Genomic DNA, 20,606 nt, shown 5'->3' with positions numbered 1-20,606 from the left:
GAAGCCATATCTCTATGGGAATTTTTTCTCACATATTTCTATTGAGCAATAAAGAGTTCAGTAATATGTGAGATTTTAGAATGCACACATTTTTCCTCTGCAAAGGCATTATAAGTCTCTAGAACCTTGATTTGTTATTAATTACTTCACACGAATATTTTTGGAAACATGAACTGTGGTTTCTGGGCACAGACATTGACAGATGCCACCTTAAGTGGTGAGTTGCTTCCTCAACAAGGTTTTTCAGAGTGGGTATTTCAGAATGGTGAAATTACCATGTCTGAAGTCCAGGATCCAGGTTTTTAGGTCTAGAAACTGAATTTTAACAAAGTCTTAGAGTTTATACATCTCTCAGGGACTGCATAACCAAACTCATAAGAGAGTAAGATTTAAACTAAGGTAGAAGTTTATTGGTCAGCACGTTCTCTTCCTGAAGGAAGCATTGTATGGTAATTCAAATTATAACCAGAAGGTTATTGGCAGGCATGGAATCCAAGTCAGGGTGGTTAGGTAGGGGATTCAAATGAATAATGGCCTAAGATACAAAATGCCTCTTTTACTTATTGAACAAATATTTCCTGAGGCCAAATATATCTCAGAAATTATACCAGAGGGGAAACTAAATGAAATGATATAATACCTGTCCTCAAGCAGTTTAGAGTTTAGCTGAGAAACATGTATGCAAACAAATGATCAGAGGACTGTATATATGATAATTAATGTGAGTAAATTAGCCCATGGAAGAGATGGAGAACCTGAACAAGGACAATGGCATTGGTGATGAGACTGAGAGAAAAATTTATGACATAGACTCACCAGACTGTAGTGACTGTGGTAGGTACCACTGGGGTTTCTGCCAAAGTCATAATGGTTTCCTTATCAGACTTCCTTAACCACAGGGGTGGGTTTCAGCAGCCTCATTTTCACGATGTGATCTCATTCTCTTAGCCAGTGTTGACTTGTCCGGAATTAACTGCCCTGGCGTGATCTCTTGACTGGAGAAGATAAAAATTTAACAGCTATGTGATAGCCCATCTTCCTCCTATAGAGTGGACCGAGAAGCAGAGAGACCCAATCTGGCTGAGAAAGAAGAATGAAAGGGGTACGCAGAGAGAAGCAGAAATGAAAAATGGAAAGAAACTCCACTGAACTGCTCTTGACCCATAAGGCCCAGCTATGTTCTTACCCCTGGATTCTGTAAGAATCACTGCAGCTCTATGACAAATTCCCTTTTACTTTTCCCCACTCAGCTACCTTAAGTTTTCTTCTCCTAATTGAAATCAGAGTCTTAACTAGTAAAGTGATCGATTTAAGGTGAGGGATAAAGAAGAAGGAGGGACCTTGCTGGACAAAGTGAGGAAGACGGTGATGTTTTCATGGTAGGGCATATGGAAGGAGGAACTAGAGAAAGTTTGGGGTGGATGAGATAATGAGTTCAGTTTTATAAATGTATGATTTGAGATGTCTGTAGAATATCCCAGTGGGCATTACTAGTATATAGCTGGAACTCAGGAAGAGTCACATGAGATGGGATGAATATTTGAAAGTCAACAGCCTTTAGAGTAAAGTCAATGATGTGGATAAAATAACTATAGAGAGGGTTTAGAGAGGGAGCAAACGACTGAGACCCGGGGAGCACCAACAGTTGAGGACAGGCATAGCAAAGGAATCCTATAGAGTAGCAGCCAGAGACAAATGAGGTCAACTGGAAGAGAAGCAGGCCTAAAAGACTGAGAATGAGGGTGTGGTCAGTGATGTTAGAGTCTCCAAGAAGTCAAATACTACGAGGATTGATAATTGCTCATTAGACTCCACTGGTAAGTAGTTGCTCGTCATTTTCAGTGGCATAATGGGAGAAGAATCCAGATTTCAAGGACTGAAGAACAAATGGGAAGAATAGTGCCAGATGAGGAGTTAATGGAACCTGAAACAATATGTTATACTACTTTTTGTAGAAACTTGTTTGTGAAGAAAAACGAGTTGTGGAATGGTAGAGGGTGGGTAATCTCAGGGCAAAGGGAAAGAAAAAGGCATCTATCTGGTAAGCAGACTACATGTTAATGTTGGTCAGTCAGGGTACCCTCGTCCCAGCAGAAGCAAGCCTTGTGCAATAAAATGAGCTGGGCAAATCCAATGCCCTTTCTTAGGAATTTGATCTAGAACATACAAGGAAAAAGTACCATTTAGCAGTGGAGAAGTTAAATGATGCCATGGAACTGTTGATAGGCAGGAAGAATAGAGCTAATGTAAGAGGAAAAGCCAGTGCTGCCATGAACAGGAGGGAGAGAGGGAGGGAAGGAAAGAGGGAGGGAGGGAGGGAGAGACCATGAAACTTGTTGGAAAAAGTTGAAAACAGTCAATGCCCAGAGATGCTCCAGTTTCTGATATAATTTCAGTTCCTGTTCTAGGCCTTGTAAATCATTTTAACAAACCATATTTTCTCCTTGAGTTAGTGTAAATGGATCTCTTTCCTTTCAACAAAGTAAGGTCCATCAACTCTCTAAGTTGTCTTTTCAAGATGTTTTTAAAAACATCTGTTATTTTCTAGGCTGTATCATCTCAGGGGAGGCAAATGAGTACTGTGGTTCAGAGATGGGTTTAGATTTAGATAGACCTGAATTTAAATACTCACTCTGCTACTTACACTTTGTGTGAGCTTGAGCACTTTGCGTAACTTCTCTGGGTCCAGGTGTTCTCATCTGTAAAGAAAGAATAATTATCTCTACTGCATAGGATAATTTAAGGATTAAAATAAAAGAATGCACACACACAAAAAACTCACCTCAGTGTCTGGCAATAGAAAGTTAAATAGATGCCAATTATTTTTGTGTTATTATCAGTTTATAATTAGTTTTGTTAGGCAGCCTTTTCTCTATCTTAAATATCTATTTTCTTTTTTAGTTTCAGTGAGTTCCTTCTAGCAACTAAGTACATATTCAGCTTCTTCATACTTTATATATTTGTATATTGATATTTGAATGGTGCTTGGAATGATGAATATTGAAAAGCTGTAATCTCTGTGGCTTATTCTTACTAGCTGCCTTGTCTTAGATCTTCTCTAGAAACATAGTTAAATGGAGAATACATTTTATTTAAATTGCAAACATATAGTGATTTTATCTTATATAAAGATCTAATTATTCATTCACTAATTCATTCATTTATTCCACAAATATATGTCAAGGTTTTTCTAGGTACAAAGTGCAGTTAGGTGCTATAGACAATGTGAAGCTTTGTAAGACATTGTGATTTAAGAAGCTATATCTAGTAAGAGAGATAGATGGATTCACAGAATTATAGAGCTAAAAGGTACCTTATACAAAGATAATCAATCCCCAATCTGTCATTTACAAATGGGGAAGCTGAGATACAGTGAGGTTAAGAAGTAATTCAGGAATTCAAATCTGGATTGTCCAAATCCCAGCCCAGTTCTTTTTTCAATTAGATCATCCAATACAATAATGAATGAAGCAAGTGCTATGATAAGCATAGGGCTATAATAAAGGATAACACATTCTAGCCAAATGAGAGAAGGGGGAAGAATTTTAATTCATGTGTGATGAAAGAGTAGGAGGTAGGCCTACAGGCAGAGGGTGAAGTGTGAGCAAAGGCACAGGGCGTGGAAGAGAGTGTGCGTGGTCCCTTGCTCGGTGAAAGTGATAGGTGGAGATAAGAGATGGGAGCTGACACTGAACATAAAGGAAACCAAATCCCAAGCAGCTGTAGTGCCATTTCAAGGAATCTCTGCTTTACTATTTAGGGGCTTTTTGTTTTTTTATTTTAGAAGTTTGTGGCTTGATGGGACCTTTTTCAGAGAAGGTAGCTAAGGTAGCTCAGGTAGCATGGTGAAAAGTGGGTGGGAGGGGCAGAGCAAGACCACCTAAAAGAATGAGATAGCCCCAGTGAGGCATGATCTATAGTGGCAGAAGCAACAGAGAGGAGAGGAGCTCAGACAGAGAAGCAATAGTAAGAAAACATGGATCTTGAAGAAGAAGACATGGTTGTAACAACAATGATTTTAGTTATGACTGAAACAACCATCTCAGTATTTTAGATACTCTGTTTTAGCAATAAATGGATAGAATTGTTTTCACTAAAATAATCAGATGCACTTTGAAACTTTGGTAGTTTAAATAACATAACAAAATATTTCTTCAAGCCTTCCTACTAAAACCTGGAATCAGACAAGGATGTCCACTCTCACCACTATTCAGCATAGCATTGGTAGTCCTAGCTAGCAATCAGGCAAGAAAAAGAAATAAAAGTCATCCGAATTGGAAGGGAAGAGGTAAAATGGTGATTATATGCAGATGACATGATACTTTATATAGAAAACCCTAAAGACTCCTCACAAAAACTACTAGTACTGATAAATGAATTCAGCAAGGTAGCAGGATACAAGATTAACATACAGAAATCTGTTGCATTTCTTTACACTAACAATAAAAATATCAGAAAGGGAAAGTAAAAGAACAATCTCTTTTAAAATCACATTAAAAGGGCTTCCCTGGTGGCGCAGTGGTTGAGAATCTGCCTGCTAATGCAGGGGACACGGGTTCGAGCCCTGGTCTGGGAAGATCCCACATGCCACGGAGCAGCTGGGCCCGTGAGCCACAACTACTGAGCCTGCGCGTCCGGAGCCTGTGCCCCGCAACGGGAGGGGCCGCGACAGTGAAAGGTCCGCGCACCGCGATGAAGAGCAGTCCCCGCACTGCGATGAAGAGCGGCCCCCACTTGCCGTAACTAGAGAAAGCCCTCGCACGAACCGAAGACCCAACACAGCCAAAAAAAAAAAATAAATAAATAAATAAAGTAGATTAAAAAAAAAAATGGATTAAAATCACATTAAAAAATATCTAGGAATAGTCCTGACCAAGGAGGTGAAAGAATTATATGCTGGGAACTATAAAACATGAAAAAAGGAAGCTGAAGATGATTCAAAGAAATGTAAAGATATCCCATGCTCTTGGATTGGAAGAATGATACCATTCTGACCAGTGTGAGGTGGTACCTCATTGTAGTTTTGATTTGCATTTCTCTAATAATTAGCGATGTTGAGCATCTTTTCATGTGCCGGTTGGCCATCTCTATGTCTTTTTGAAGAAATGTCTATTTAAGTCTTCTGCCCGTTTTTTGATTGGGTTGTTTGGGGTTTTTTTTGTTATTAAGTTGTATAAGCTGTTTGTGTATTTTGGAAATTAAGCCCTTGTTGGTCACATCATTTGCAAATATCTTCTCCCAGTCCGTAGGTTGTCTTTTCATTTTGTTTATGGTTTCCTTTGCTGTGCAAAAGCTTATAAGTTTGATTAGGTCCCATTTGTTTATTTTTGCTTTTATTTCTATTGCCTTGGGAGACTACCCTAAGAAAACATTGGTATGATTTATGTCAGAGAATGTTTTGCCTATGTTCTCTTCTAGGGGTTTTATGGTGTCATGTCTTTTATTTAAGTCTTTAAGCCAGTTTGAGTTTATTTTTGTGTATGGTGTGAAGGAGTGTTCTAATTTCATTGATTTACATGTGGCTGTCCAGTTTTCCCAATACCAATTGAAGAGATTGTCTTTTCTCCATTGTATATTCTTGCCTTCTTTATTGAAGATTAATTGACTGTAGGTGTGTGGATTTATTCCTGGGTTGTCTATTCTGTTCCATTGATCCATATGTCTGTTTTTTGTGCCAATACCACACTGTTTTAACTACTGTAGGTTTATGTATTGTCTGAAGTCTGGGAGGGTTATGCTTCCAGCTTTGTTCTTTTTCCTCAGGATTACTCTGGCAGTTCTTTTATAGTTCCATAAAATTCATAAATTCCATAAATTTTATGGTTCCGTATAAATTTTAGGAATATTTCTTCTAGTTCTCTGAAAAATGTCATGGGTAATTTGATAGAGATTGCATTAAATCTGTAGATTGCTTTGGGTACTACGGCCATTTTAACAATATTAATTCTTCCAATCCAAGAGCATGGGATATCTTTACATTTCTTTGAATCATCTTCAGTTTCCTTTTTTCATGTTTTATAGTTCCTAGCATATAATTCTTTCACCTCCTTGGTTAAGACTATTCCTAGATACTTTTTAATGTGATTTTAAAAGAGATTGTTTCTTTACTTTCCCTTTCTGATATTTTTATTGTTAGTGTAAAGAAATGCAACAGATTTCTGTATGTTAATCTTGTATCCTGCTACCTTGCTGAATTCATTTATCAGTACTAGTAGTTTTTGTTAGGAGTCTTTCGGGTTTTCTATATACAGTATCACGTCATCTGCATATAATCACCATATAGTTCACCAAAATCAACTATATTTCAATAAATATTTTACAAAAGTATTTCTTCAAAATCATTTAACAAGCCTGACACCCGACCGGAGCACCAAGACCCTGTGAGCCACATGGAAGAATTTACTGGATACAGTGAAAGCAGTGCTCAGAGGGAAATTTGCGGTTGTAAACACCTTGGATAAGCTCAACCATAGGCTGGTCACAGCTGAGGACAGAGTCAGTGAGCTTGAATACAGGTCAGAATTTCCCAAACTGTAGAGGACCAATGGTAACAACTATCCAACAACCAGCAGACTACTCCCGGAAACCAGCAAACATTTATTTATTCCTTTACTGCGGGGTCGCCTGCAGGCATAGCAAAGATCAATAAAAATAAAAGCTGGTTCTTTGAGAAGATAAACAAAATTGATAAACCATTAACCAGACTCATCAAGAAAAAAAGGGAGAAGACTCACATCAACAGAATTAGAAATGAAAAAGGAGAAGTAACAACTGACACTCCAGAAATACAAAGGATCATGAGAGATTACTACAAGCAACTATATGCCAATAAAATGGACAAACACGAAGAAATGGACAAATTCTTAGAAAAGCACAAACTTCCAAGATTGAACCCAGAAGAAATAGAAAATATAAACAGACCAATCTCAAGCACTGAAATTGAGACTGTGATAAAAACATCTTCCAACAAACAAAAGCCCAGGAGCAGATGGCTTCACAGGTAAATTCTATCAAACATTTAGAGAAGAGCTGACACCTATCCATCCTTCTCAAACTCTTCCAAAATATAGCAGAGGGAGGAACACTCCCAAACTCATTCTAAGAGGCCACCATCACCCTGATACCAAAACCAGACAAAGATATCACAAAAAAAGAAAACTACAGGCCAATATCTCTGATGAACATAGATGCAAAAATCCTCAACAAAATACTAGCAAACAGAATCCAACAGCACATTAAAAGCATCATACACCATGATCAAGTGGGGTTTTTCCCAGGAATGCAAGGATTCTTCAATATATGCAAATCAATCAATGTGATAAAACATGTTAACAAATTGAAGGATAAAAACCATATGATCATCTCAATAGATGATGCAGACAAAGCTTTTGACAAAATTCAGCACCCATTTATGATAAAAACCCTCCAGAAAGTAGGCATAGAGGGAACTTACCTCAACATAATAAAGGCCATATATGACAAACACACAGCCAACATTGTTCTCAATGGTGAAAAACTGAAACCATTTCCACTAAGATCAGGAACAAGACAAGGTTGTCCACACTCACCACTATTATTCAACATAGTTTTGGAAGTTTTAGCCAGAGCAATCAGAGAAGAAAAAGAAATAAAAGGAATCCAAATCGGAAAAGAAGAAGTAAAGCCGTGACTGTTTGCAGATGACATGATATATACATAGAGAGTCCTAAAGATGCTACCAGAAAACTACTAGAGCTAATCAATGAATTTGGTAAAGTAGCAGGATACAAAATTAATGCACAGAAATCTCTTGCATTCCTATACACTAATGATGAAAAATCTGAAAGTGAAATTAAGAAAACACTCCCATTTACCGCTGCAACAAAAAGAATAAAATATCTAGGAATAAACCTATCTAAGGAGACAAAAGACCCGTATGCAGAAAACTATAAGACACTGATGAAAGAAATGAAAGATGATACAAACAGATGGAGAAATATACCATGTTCTTGGATTGGAAGAATCAACATCGTGAAAATGACTATACTACCCGAAGCAATCTATAGATTCAGTGCAATCCCTATCAAACTACCAATGGCATTTTTCACAGAACTAGAACAAAAACTTTCACAATTTGTATAGAAACACAAAAGACCCTGAATAGCCAAAGCAATCTTGAGAAAGAAAAACGGAGCTGGAGGAATCAGACCCCCTGACTTCAGACTATACTACAAAGCTACAGTAATCAAGACAGTATGGTACTGGCACAAAAAACAGAAATATAGATCAATGGAACAGGATAGAAAGCGCAGAGATAAAACCATGCACACATGGTCACCTTATTTTTGATAAAGAAGGCAAGAATATACAATGGAGAAAAGACAGCCTCTTCAATAAATGGTGCTGGGAAAACTGGACAGCTACATGTAAAAAATGAAATTAGAACACTCCCTAACACATACACACAAATAAACTCAAAATGGATTAAAGACCTAAATGTAAGGCGAGGCACTATAAAACACTTTGAGGAAAACAGAGGCAGAACACTCTATGACATAAATCACAGCAAGATCCTTTTTGACCCACCTCTTAGAGAAAAGGAAATAAAAACAAAAATAAACAAGTGGGACCTAATGAAACTCAAAAGCTTTTGCACAGCAAAGGAAACCATAAACAAGATGAAAAGACAACCCTCAGAATGGAAGAAAATATTTGCAAATGAAGCAACTGACAAAGGATTAATCTCCAAAATTTATAAGCAGCTTATGCAGCTCAATATCAAAAAACAAACAACCCAATTCAAAAATGGGCAGAAGAACTAAATAGACATTTCTCCAAAGAAGATATACAGATTGCCAACAAACACATGAAAGAATGCTCAACATCACTAATCATTAGAGAAATGCAAATCAAAACTACAAGGAGGTATCACCTCACACCAGTGAGAATGGCCATCATCAAGAAATCTACAATCAATAAATGCTGGAGAGGGTGTGGAGAAAAGGGAACCGTCTTGCACTGTTGGTGGGAATGTAAATTGATATGGCCACTATGAAGAACTGTATGGAGGTTCCTTAAGAAACTAAAAATAGAACTACAATACAACCCAGCAACCCCACGACTGGGCATACACCCTGAGAAAACCATAATTCAAAGAGTCATGTACCACAATGTTCACTGCAGCTCTATTTACAATAGCCAGAACATGGAAGCAACCTAAGTGTCCATCAACAGACGAATGGATAAAGAAGATGTGGCACATATATACAATGGAATATTACTCAGCCATAAAAAGAAACAAAACTGAGTTATTTGTAGTGAGGTTGGTGGACCTAGAGTCTGTCATACAGAGCGAAGTAAGTCAGAAAGAGAAAAACAAATACCGTATGCTAACACATATATATGGAATCTAAAAAAAAAAAAATCGTTATAAAGAACCTAGGGGCAGGACAGGAGTAAGGACACAGACGTAGAGAATGGACTTGAGGATGTGGGGAGGGGGAAGGGTAAGCTGGGACGAACTGAGAGAGTGGCATGGACTAATAAATACTACCAAATGTAAAATAGCCAGTGGGAAGCAGCTGCATAGCAGAGGGAGATCAGCTTGGTGCTTTGTGACCACCTAGAGGGGTGGGATAGGTGGGATAGGGAGGATGGGAGGGAGACGCAAGATGGAGGAGATATGGGGATATATGTATATGTATAGCTGATTCTCTTTGTTATAGAGCAGAAACTAACACACCATTGTAAAGCAATTATACTCCAATAAGGATGTTTTAAAAAAAACAAAAATCATTTATCAAGGCCAAAAAACCAGCCTTCAAAACTAGTTCAAGTATCTTCCTCACTGGGACCTCTTTGCCTTCCTGCAGTCACCTAAGCCATATGATACTGGATATATATTTGTTATTATAGTGTATATATATATATATATATATATATATATATAGTTATTAAAGTATATATAGTATAGACACACTGTATAATATAGTATATACAGTATATATATGCTATTATAATATTTGTATAAACATCTATTTTCCCTCATCTACTGCAACCTCCTTGAGAATGGGAATATGCTTTTCTTTGTTTTCCTAGTGTCTAGCATAGTTCCTCCTCCGTGTGTATATCAAAGCCTTCTGTGTGTATACTCCTCTCCTGGTAATTGGTAAGATCCTTTAATCGACACTTAGTCATGGATGTGCCTAATCAAATCATCAACCGGTATACCTGTCTGTATTTTTCCACCTTTGTTTCCAAGGATGGCAAAATTCCTTGGTAAATTCCATGTGTGCTAGGTCTACAAAATCCCTCTTCCATGTCAGCCAAACACATATGCCAAAACAGGAAATGTGTGGGGGTCAGAAATGACATGTTATTAGTGAACCCACTCTGGTCCCAAAATATCACCACTTCTTTTTCAATGCTGAGTCTTTTAAGCCTTCTATTTTGGAATCTTTTGTGTGATTGAGGCCAACCAGTTTGGTCTAGTGTGTAGAATTACAAAGCAGCTCATAATATTGAGAGCTTACCATATACCAGGTACTCTTCCAACCATTTTCTCTGTAATCCTCACTACAATTTCTTTGAATATATAGTCTTAGTCTCACATTTTATAGATGAGGAAACTGAAGAACAGAGATGCTCAATAGCTTGGATAAGATCACACAATCTTAACCAAGGTAAGGAGTAAAGCCAGAATTCTATTGACAATCTTAGCAGTCTAAATTCAGAGCCTGTTCTTTCAAATAATCCACAACATTGTCTGTCATTGAATCCTCCCTCTTAAAACTGAAAATCTAAATAATATTTATCAATTTTTAGTCTTCTGGAATTTCTCTGGTTCTCTACTGTCTCCAAAATTTGCTGGGCATTATAAAATCTTAGTAAATGTTTTTTAGCAAACTGAAAGAGTTCACCAGGGTCAATAGAGCTAAACTCATTTAAAATGACAGGAAGTTTGAGTATATTATTATCTTTTATCTGTGTTACCCTTTTCGGTTTGTACTGCATTTCATCTGAGATGTCTCTGTCTAAATGCTATTCTTTCTGTGAATCGTCCTCTAGAGCCTCCAGGCAGATTTGGGGTTTTTTTTTTTGTTTTTTTTTGTTATATTTCCCCTGGGTTTTGTACTCACCTCTATTAATATAAATTAGTATATTTTATATTTTACATTTATTTATTTGCATGCCTATCTTCTTATTGGACTGTCAACATCTTGATAGAAGAGGTTATATCTCCTTATTATGAAGGGCTCAACATTTGGTACAAGACCTGCCACATAGCAAGTGTTCAATAAATATTATTGACAGAAATTGGAGGAAAGCAAAACAGAGCCTGAGAAACTCAGGTTTCTCTACCATAAAAGTTATCATGACACTATTATCCCCAAGAAATCAGGCTCTTATTCTTTCCTTCTTAGTCTTCTTTAAACAAAGAAAAACCAAAAACACAAAGTAGTCTTTTTTCTTGCTGCAGAATTTTTTGTCACACACTTTAGTTCATTCTGGGCTCTTATGACTCTATTCTGGGAGGTTTGTGCCACTGTTTTAAAATTGTCTTGGAAAAAAAGTGTGTACAAAAAAGGGAATTACACTGGTTAGGATTCGGTGCTTTCACTGCTGTGGGCCCGGGTTTGATCCCTGGTTGCGGAACTAAGATCCTGCAAGCTGTGTGGTGCAGCTAAAAAAAAAAAAAAAAAAAAGTAAAATTGTCTTGGTTATGTGCCCCGTCTCTCATCTTTTATTTATACGCTGTTAGGTCTGAGCCTACAGCGTATAAATATTAGAAAGGCAATGTGTGAGCCATATATATCCTTCTATATGCCCTTCTTTCCTTACTCAACTGAGTGATATGCTACTGCAGTGTCAGGAATGTCTTGTTAGCTTCCATCTTTCTTGATCCACTCATTCTCTCTCTTCCAATTGCACTTTATTGCATTCCATCTAACTTTGTTTGAAGCTTTTGAAATCTGCTTTCCCCAAAATATAGAGATTATGACCAGTGACCCCCTTCACTGGTAATTTATATAACTATATCACATGCATTTTCATACTTGTAACTTTAGCATATGAAGGGACTGAAGTTAGAGGAACGTAGTAAAATGCTCAAGGTGAGACACTTCTAAGTGGCAGGGAATTGCTGAAAATCAGGTCTGTCTGATGCCAAATAAAGCATGTACTCTTAAACCATATTACACAGTATATGCTCATAAATTCTATATGAGGTGCCACAGGCTTCAATAGCCCCACTGGCCCAAGGCCAGTCAGGCAGTACCCAGCAGACCTGGAATTAGAAGCAAAGTTTCTGACTGCTAGTTCGGTATTTTTTTCTACTTTCTTTTCTTTTTCTTTTTTTTTTTTTAACATCTTTATTGGAGTATAATTGCTTTACATTGTTGTGTTAGTTTCTGCTGTATAACAAAGTGAATCAGCTATATGTATACATATATCCCCATATCCCCTCCCTCTTGAGCCTCCCTCCCACCCTCCCTATCCCACCCCTCTAGGTGGTCACAAAGCACAGAGCTGATCTCCCTGTGCTGTGTGGCTGCTTCCCACTAGCTATCTATTTTACGTTTGGTAGTGTACATATGTCCATGCCACTCTCTCACTTCTTGACATCCTCCATTACTGGGGTTAGGTAGAGAGAGCAAACACCGACTTGGCATTTTATATGATATTTTGAAGGATTAGAATGACTTTGAAGAGTGTGGGAGGATATAGCACCATTAGATCCAAACATTAACTTGGGAAAAGATTAGCCTCTCATCCTTTACTCCCTGTTGTTAATTCACACAGAGTGGGAATAATTGGCATGTTCCATAAAAGGCTTTGTAGATACGATACTACAGTTTTAGGCAGATGGCACTATCAGTGGTTCCTTTTCCAGTGTCATTGTTAATGCATCCTCCCTCTCTTTTTTCCACTTCTACGTTCATAATAAAAATAGAGGTTTATTTAAAAAAATGAGAGTAAAGGAAAAATTTGCATACTCTTGTTCAGGAATTTTCTCTGAAGCTTAAAAAAAAATCCAAGATTTATTAGGAACTTCAGTTTAGTCTACTGACTCCTTTTAGTTATATCAGCTCTGTCTTACATTCTCATTCTTCAGCTTTCTACTCCTTTAGTAACAGTCACCCAGCCTTTGCTGATACCTGGTTCTCTTAACATCTATTCGCTGTCTCATTTAAGAGTAAGTCTATATGAATGGACCTAGAGATAATCACACTAAGTGAAGTAAGTCAGACAGAGAAAGACGAATATAATATATCTCTTAAATGTGAAATCTACAAAAAATGATACAAATGAACTTATTTACAAAACAGAAACAGACTCACAGACTTCGAAAACAAACTTACGGTTACCAAAGTGGAAAGGGTGTAGAGGAAGGATGGATTAGGAGTTTGGGATTAACATAGACACACTACTATATATAAAATAGATAACTAGTAAGAACCTGCTGTATAGCACAGGGAACTCTACTCAGTACTCTGTAGTGGCCTATATGGGAATAGATTCTAAAAAAAAAAAAAAAAAAAAGAGTGAGATATAGATATAGATATATATCTATCTATCTATATATATATAGATATATATATCTATATATATATAGATAGATATATATATATAGATATATAGATATATATATAACTGATTCACTTTGCTGTACACCTGAAATTAACACATTATAAATCAACTATACTTCAATAAAAATTTAAAAATAGATAACCCACAAGGACCTACTATATAGCACATGAAACTATACTCAATATCTTATAATAACCTATAATGGAAAATAATCTAAAAAAGAATATATGTATATATATATAACTAAATTACTTTGCTGTACACCTAAAACTAACACAACATTGTAAATCAACTATACTTCAATAAAATTAAAAAAAAATAGTAAGTCTAATAGCTTTCTCATATGATGGTCCTTCCAATGTTTGAAGAGTGTAAACATGAACCATCAAATCTTGTCTCCCCTGGTCAAACATCACAGTTGTTACAGGATGATACAGATGAAAGAATGGAGGTCTAGGAGTCAATGACCTGGCTCTGCCACTTATTAACCATGCTACTTTGATCAAAGCACTTAATGTCACTCAATTTCAGCACTTCAATCTATTAAGACTGTTATAATAACATTTATCTCACAGGATGATTATGGGGATCAAAATCAGCATCAGAGTATGTGTCAAAGACTTGCATACTGTAAATTTGTATGTAAAGCTGATCATGGCTGCCCTGTGCTTGCACACAGTAGAGTTGTTACACTTAAACTGGAATAAAGCACTTCAGAATGGGGCTTATCTGTAAAGGGTATAGGGAGATACTTTGCTCTCTCAGTGAAAACACTTCTTTAGTATGCCTAAAGTGGCATTAGAGGTTGTTCTTAGCTATGCTGCTCATCTTAAACTTGTGGTCAGCTAAAAAACCCAGATCTTCGCCTCTACTTTTTTCGTATGCACTCATGGTATTTAACCTAGATGCAAAAATTAATCTTTTTTAAAAAAACTTAAGTATAGTTAATTTACAATATTATATAAGTTTCAGGTGTACAACATAGTAATTCAAAATTCTTATAGATTATACTCCATTTAGAGTTATTATAAAATATTGGCTATATTCCCTGTGCTGTACAATATATTCTTATATTCTTATAGCTTATTTATTTATCTTATACATAGTAGTTTGTACCTCTTAATCCCCACCCCTAGGAATTAATCTTTGTGCCAGTTAAATTTCACACTATTGGTCTTGGCCCAGTTCTTGAGTACGTTGAGGATATTTAGAGTATTTTTTTTTTTTAATAAATTTATTTATTTTTGGCTGCGTTGGGTCTTTGTTGCTGCTCGTGGGCTTTCTCTAGTTGCAGTGAGCAGGGGCTACTCTTTGTTGCGGTGCACAGGCTTCTCACTGCAATGGCTTCTCTTGTTGTGGAGCACCAGCTCTAGGCGTGTGGGCTCAGTAGTTGTGGCTCGCGGGCTCTAGAGCACAGGATCAGTAGTTGTAGCGCACGGGCTTATTTGCTCTGCGGCATGCAGGATCTTCCTGGACCAGGGCTCAAACCCATGTCCCTTGCATTGGTTAAGGGGATTCTTAACCACTGTGCCACCAGGGAAGTCCCTATTTAGAGTACTGAATGAAGCTTCTGGATGAGTTCTACTGCCCAGCTTTGCAGCATCTGCAAATAAACCAATTTTCTTTCCAATAGCCTTTTCCTATGGCCTGCTAAAGGCATAGATTTATTGTCTACTTTTTCATAGCAGGACTAGAAGAATCTGTACCTATAGGTGTAGGAGGTCCTGAAACACTTTGGGATGGGATCTTCAGGGTATCTGGCTCAATAATCCCTTGAAATGTCTAAGAAAAGCCCCATCACCCCATTTTTTGTCGGGTTGGTGGCATGGGGAAAAAGTATTAGGTGGCTTAGTTTTCTTGCCAGTGCTTGTAAAAGGTCTCTACTTTTTGATGAAAGGTTGATGATGTCCTAATGGAAAATGATGATCTGAGAACTCTCCATTTTGGTTGCTGCAATGATGAAAGAAAATAGTCTGACTCACCTCACTTCAAATTCTGGAGACCTTTCCACACCCATTTATTGCATATGAGCACCTCCCCTTTTCACAGGAATGGAGAAGAGTATATTCATTAGCCAGAATTTATTTTCTATGTTGTCTTTCCGTATTCCAAGGATATGTGACTTAACAATTCTTAACATTATCTTAACATCATCTCAAAGATGAAGATAAGTGAATTGGGTCCAACAGGAAAGTGTCCCACTACAGATAGACCAAGTGATAAAAAGACAAAACTTTTTGGGAATGTTATTATTAGATTAAGTAGCCAGGGAGAGGGCAATGAGTAGGATTGGCTTTGGTACTTGGGCTTTAAAAATATGCACATAGGTCTTTTTCTGAGCCTTCTTGCTTACTGGAGCATTTCATTATAACTCTTCCTGTGTATCTCACTCCCTTAATCTTTTTAAATTGAGATATAATTGACATATAACACAAAATCTGTTTCAGGTCTATAGCATAATGATTTGATACTTGTATATAGTGCAAAATGATCACCACAATAAGTCTAGTTGACATCTGTCACTGTACATAGTTAGAAAAAATTTTTCCTATGATGAGAACTTCTAAGATCCACTCTTGGGAAGGACCTTCAAGATGGCAGAGGAGTAAGACATGGAGATCACCTTCCTCCCCACAAATACATCAAAAATATATCTACATGTGGAACAACTCCTACAGAACACCTACTGAACTATGGCAGAAGACCTCAGACTTCCCAAAAGGCAAGAAAATCCCCATGTATTGGGGTAGGGTAAAAGAAAAAAGAAAAAACAGAGACAAAAAATAGAGATGGGACCTGCACCTCTGGGAGGGAGCTGTGAAGGAGGAAAAGTTTCCACACTCTAGGAAGCCCCTTCAGTGGTGGAGATGGGGGGGTGGGCAGAGGGGAAGCTTCAGAGCCATGGAGGAGAGCGCAGCAACAGGGGTGCAGAGGGCAAAGCGGAGAGATTCCCGCACAGAGGATTGGTGCTGACCAGCACTCACCAGCCTGAGAGGCTTGTCTGCTCACCCGCCAGGGTGGGTGTGGGCTGGGAGCTGAGGCTCAGGCTTCGGAGGTCAGATCCCAGGGAGAGGACTGGGGTTGGCTGTGTGAACACAGCCTGAAGGGGGCTAGTGCGCCACAGCTAGCTGGGAGGGAGTCCAGGAAAAAGTCTGGACCTGCCTAAGAGGCAGGAGACCATTGTTTCAGAGGGCATGAGGAGAGGAGACTCAGAGCACCACCTAAACAAGCTTCAGAGATGGGCACAAGCTATGGCTATCAGCGTGGACCCCAGAGATGGGCATGAGATGCTAACGTTGCTGCTGCAGCCACCAAGAAGCCTGTGTGCAAGCACAGGTCACTATCCACACCTCCCCTCCCGGGAGCCTGTGCAGCCCGCCACGGCCAGGGTCCCGTGATCCAGGGACAGCTTCCCCAGGAGGACACACTGCGTGCCTCAGGCTGTTGCAACGTCATTCTGGCCTCTGCAGCTGCAGGCTTGCCCTGCATTCTGTACCCCTCCCTCCCTCCTGTCCTGAGTGAGCCAGAGCCCCCTAATAGCCGCTCCTTTAACCCCCTCCTGTCTGGCTGAAGAACAGACACCAGAGGGCGACCTACAACGCAGAGGCGGGGCCAAATCCAAAGCTGAACCCCAGGAGCTGTGCGACCAAAGAAGAGAAAGGGAAATTTTTCCTTGCAGCCTCAGGAGCAGCGGATTAAATCTCCCCAATCAATTTGATGTACCCTGCATCTGTAGAATACCTGAATAGACAATGAATCATCCCAAAATTGAGGCCATGAACTTTGGGAGCAACTGAAGACTTGGGGTTTGCTGTATGCAACAGACTAGTTTCTGAATTTTATGTTTATCTTACTATAGTTTTTTAGCGCTTGTTATCATTGGTGGATTTGTTGATTGGTTTGGTTGCTCTCTTCTTTTTTTAAATTACTTTTTAAACTTTTAAATTTTAATAATTTTTTTTCATTTTTTATTTTAATATATTATTCTATTCTATTTTTTTATATTATTTTATTTTTCTTTCTTTTTTTCCGCCCTTTTCTTCTGAGCCTTGTGGCTGAGAGAGTCTTGGTGCTCTGGCTGGGTGTCAGGCCTGAGCCTCTGAGGTGGGAGAGCTGAGTTCAGGACATTGGGCCACCAGAGACCTCCCGGCCCCACGTAGTATCAATCAGCGAGAGCCCTCCCAGAGATCTCCATCTCAATGCTAAGACCCAGTTCCACTCAACGACCAGCAAGCTCCAGTGCTGGACACCCCATGCCAAACAACTAGCAAGAGAGGAACACAACCCCACACATTAGCAGAGAGGCTGCCTAAAATCATAATTTCACAGACACCCCAAAACACACCACCAGATGCAGTCCTGGCCACCAGAAAGACAAGATCCAGCCTCATGCACCAGAACCCAGGGACCAGTCCCCTCCACCAGGAACCCTACACAACCCACTGAACCAACCTTACCCACTGGGGGCAGATACCAAAAACAACGTGAACTACGAACATGCAGCCTGTGAAAAGGAGACCCCAAACACAGTAAGTTAAGCAAAATGAGAAGACAGAGAAACACACAGCAGATGAAGGAGCAAGGTAAAACCCCACCAGACCAAACAAATGCAGAGGAAATAGGCAGTATACCTGAAAAAGAATTCAGACTAATGATAGTAAAGATGATCCAAAATCTCGGAAACAGAATGGAGAAAATACAAGAAATGTTTAGCAAGGATCTAGAAGACCTAAAGAGAAAACAAACAATGATGAACAACACAATAAATGAAATTAACAATTCTCTAGAAGGAATCAATAGCAGAATAATTGAGGCAGAAGAATGGATACGTGACCTGGAAGATAAAATGGTGGAAATTACTACTGTAGAACAGAATAAAGAAAAAAGAATGAAAAGAATTGAGGACAGCCTTAGAGACCTCTGGGACAACATTAAACACACCAACATTCGAATTATAGGGGGTCCCAGAAGAAGAAGACAAAAAGAAAGGGACTGAGAAAATATTTGACAAGATTATAGTTGAAAATTTCCTTAATATGGGAAAGGAAATTATCAAGTCCAAGAAGCACAGAGAATCCCATAAAGGATAAACCCAGGGAGAAACACGCCAAGACACATATTAATCAAACTATCAAAAATTAAATACAAAGAAAAAATATTAAAAGCAGCAAGGGAAAATCAACAAATAACATGCAAGGGAATGTTATGGTTAACATAACATAAGGTTAACAGCGGATCTTTCAGCAGAAACTCTGCAAGCCAGAAAGGAGTGTCAGGACATATTTAAAGTGATGAAAGGTTAACAGCGGATCTTTCAGCAGAAACTCTGCAAGCCAGAAAGGAGTGTCAGGACATATTTAAAGTGATGAAAGGTTAACAGCGGATCTTTCAGCAGAAACTCTGCAAGCCAGAAAGGAGTGTCAGGACATATTTAAAGTGATGAAAGAGAAAAAACTAACCCAAGATTACTCTACCCAGCAAGGACCTCAAATTCAGATTTGACAGAGAAATTAAAACCTTTACAGACAAGCAAAACCTAAGAGAATTCATCACCACCAAACCATCTTTACAGCAAATCCAAAAGGAACTTCTCTAGGCAGGAAACACAAGAGAAGGAAAAGACCTACAATAACAAACCCAAAACAATTAAGAAAATGGTAATAGGAACACACATATCAATAACTAACTTTTAAATGTAAATGGATTAAATGCTCCAACCAAAAGACATAGACTGGCTGAATGGATACAAAAACATGATCTGTATATATGCTGTCTATAAGAGACCCACTTCAGACCTAGTGACACATACAGACTGAAAGTGAGGGGATGGAAAAAGATATTCCATGCAAAATGAAATCAAAAGAAAAATGGATTAGCAATTCTCATATCAGACAATATAGACTTTAAAATAAAGACTATTACAAGAGACAAAGATGGACACTTCTTAATGATCAAGGGATCAATCCAAGAAGAAGATATAACAATTGTAAATATTTATGCACCCAACAGAGGAGCACCTCAATACATAAGGCAAATGCTAACAGCCATAAAAGCGGAAATCGACAGTAACACAATAATAGTCGGGGACTTTAACGCTGCACATTCACCAATGGACAGATTATCCAAAATGAAAATAAATAAGGAAACACAAGCTTTAAATGAGACATTAAACAAGATGGACTTAATTGATATTTATAGGACATTCCATCCAAAAACAACAGAATACACTTTCTTCTCAAGTGCCCATGGAACATTCTCCAGGATAGATCATATCTTGGGTCACAAATCAAGCCTTGGTAAATTTAAGAAAGTTGAAATAGTATCAAGTATCTTTTCCGACCACAATGCTATGAGACTAGATATCAATTACAGGAAAAAATCTGTACAAAATACAAACACATGGAGGCTAAACAATACGTTACTAAATAACCAAGAGATCACTGAAGAAATCAAAGAGGAAATCAAAAAATACCTAGAAACAAATGACAATGAAAACACAATGACCCAAAACCTTGGGATGCAGCAAAAGCAGTTTTAAGAGGGAAGTTTATGGCAATACAATCCTACCTCAAGAAACAAGAAAAATCTCAAATAAACAACTTAACCTTACACCTACAGCAATTAGAGAAAGAAGAACAAAACCCCCACCCAAAGTTAGCAGAAGGGAAGAAATCATAAAGATCAGATCAGAAATAAATGAAGGACTTCCCTGGTGGTACAATGGTTAAGAATCCGCCTGCCAAAGCAGAGGACATGGGTTCGAGCACTGGTCCGGGAAGATCCCACATGCCGTGGAGCAACTAAGCCCGTGCACCACAACTACTGAGCCCGTGTGCTGCAACTACTGAAGCCTGTTCTCCTAGAGCCCATGCTCCGCAACAAGAGAAGCCACCGAAATGAGAAGTCCGCGCACCACTACAAAGAGTAGCCCCCATTCGCCGCAACTAGAGCACGCAGCAATGAAGACCCAAAGCAGCCAAAAATAAATAAATAAATAAATAAATAAATTTTTAAAAAAGAAAGAAATGAAGGACACA

At 38.3% G+C, this 20,606-nt stretch overlaps 1 long non-coding RNA gene across 1 annotated transcript in view; it reads right to left on the bottom strand.

Moving 5' to 3' along the window:
- Positions 1 to 20,606, bottom strand: part of LOC137761454 (uncharacterized) — a 104,899-nt gene that overhangs the window by 21,780 nt on the left and 62,513 nt on the right. Inside the window, exons 2-3 of the long non-coding RNA XR_011073419.1 lie at positions 2,645 to 2,699; positions 817 to 995 (exon numbers count right to left, since the gene is read on the bottom strand). This is a non-coding gene — a long non-coding RNA (uncharacterized lncRNA). The remainder of the gene's footprint in view (positions 1 to 816; positions 996 to 2,644; positions 2,700 to 20,606) is intronic.

Source organism: Eschrichtius robustus, chromosome 3, assembly GCF_028021215.1.
Source record: "Eschrichtius robustus isolate mEscRob2 chromosome 3, mEscRob2.pri, whole genome shotgun sequence".
In the NCBI taxonomy this organism is placed as follows: Eukaryota; Metazoa; Chordata; class Mammalia; order Artiodactyla; family Eschrichtiidae; genus Eschrichtius; species Eschrichtius robustus.
The sequence above is the reverse complement of the archived record's forward strand: the minus strand, read 5'-3'. Positions and strand labels throughout refer to the sequence as shown.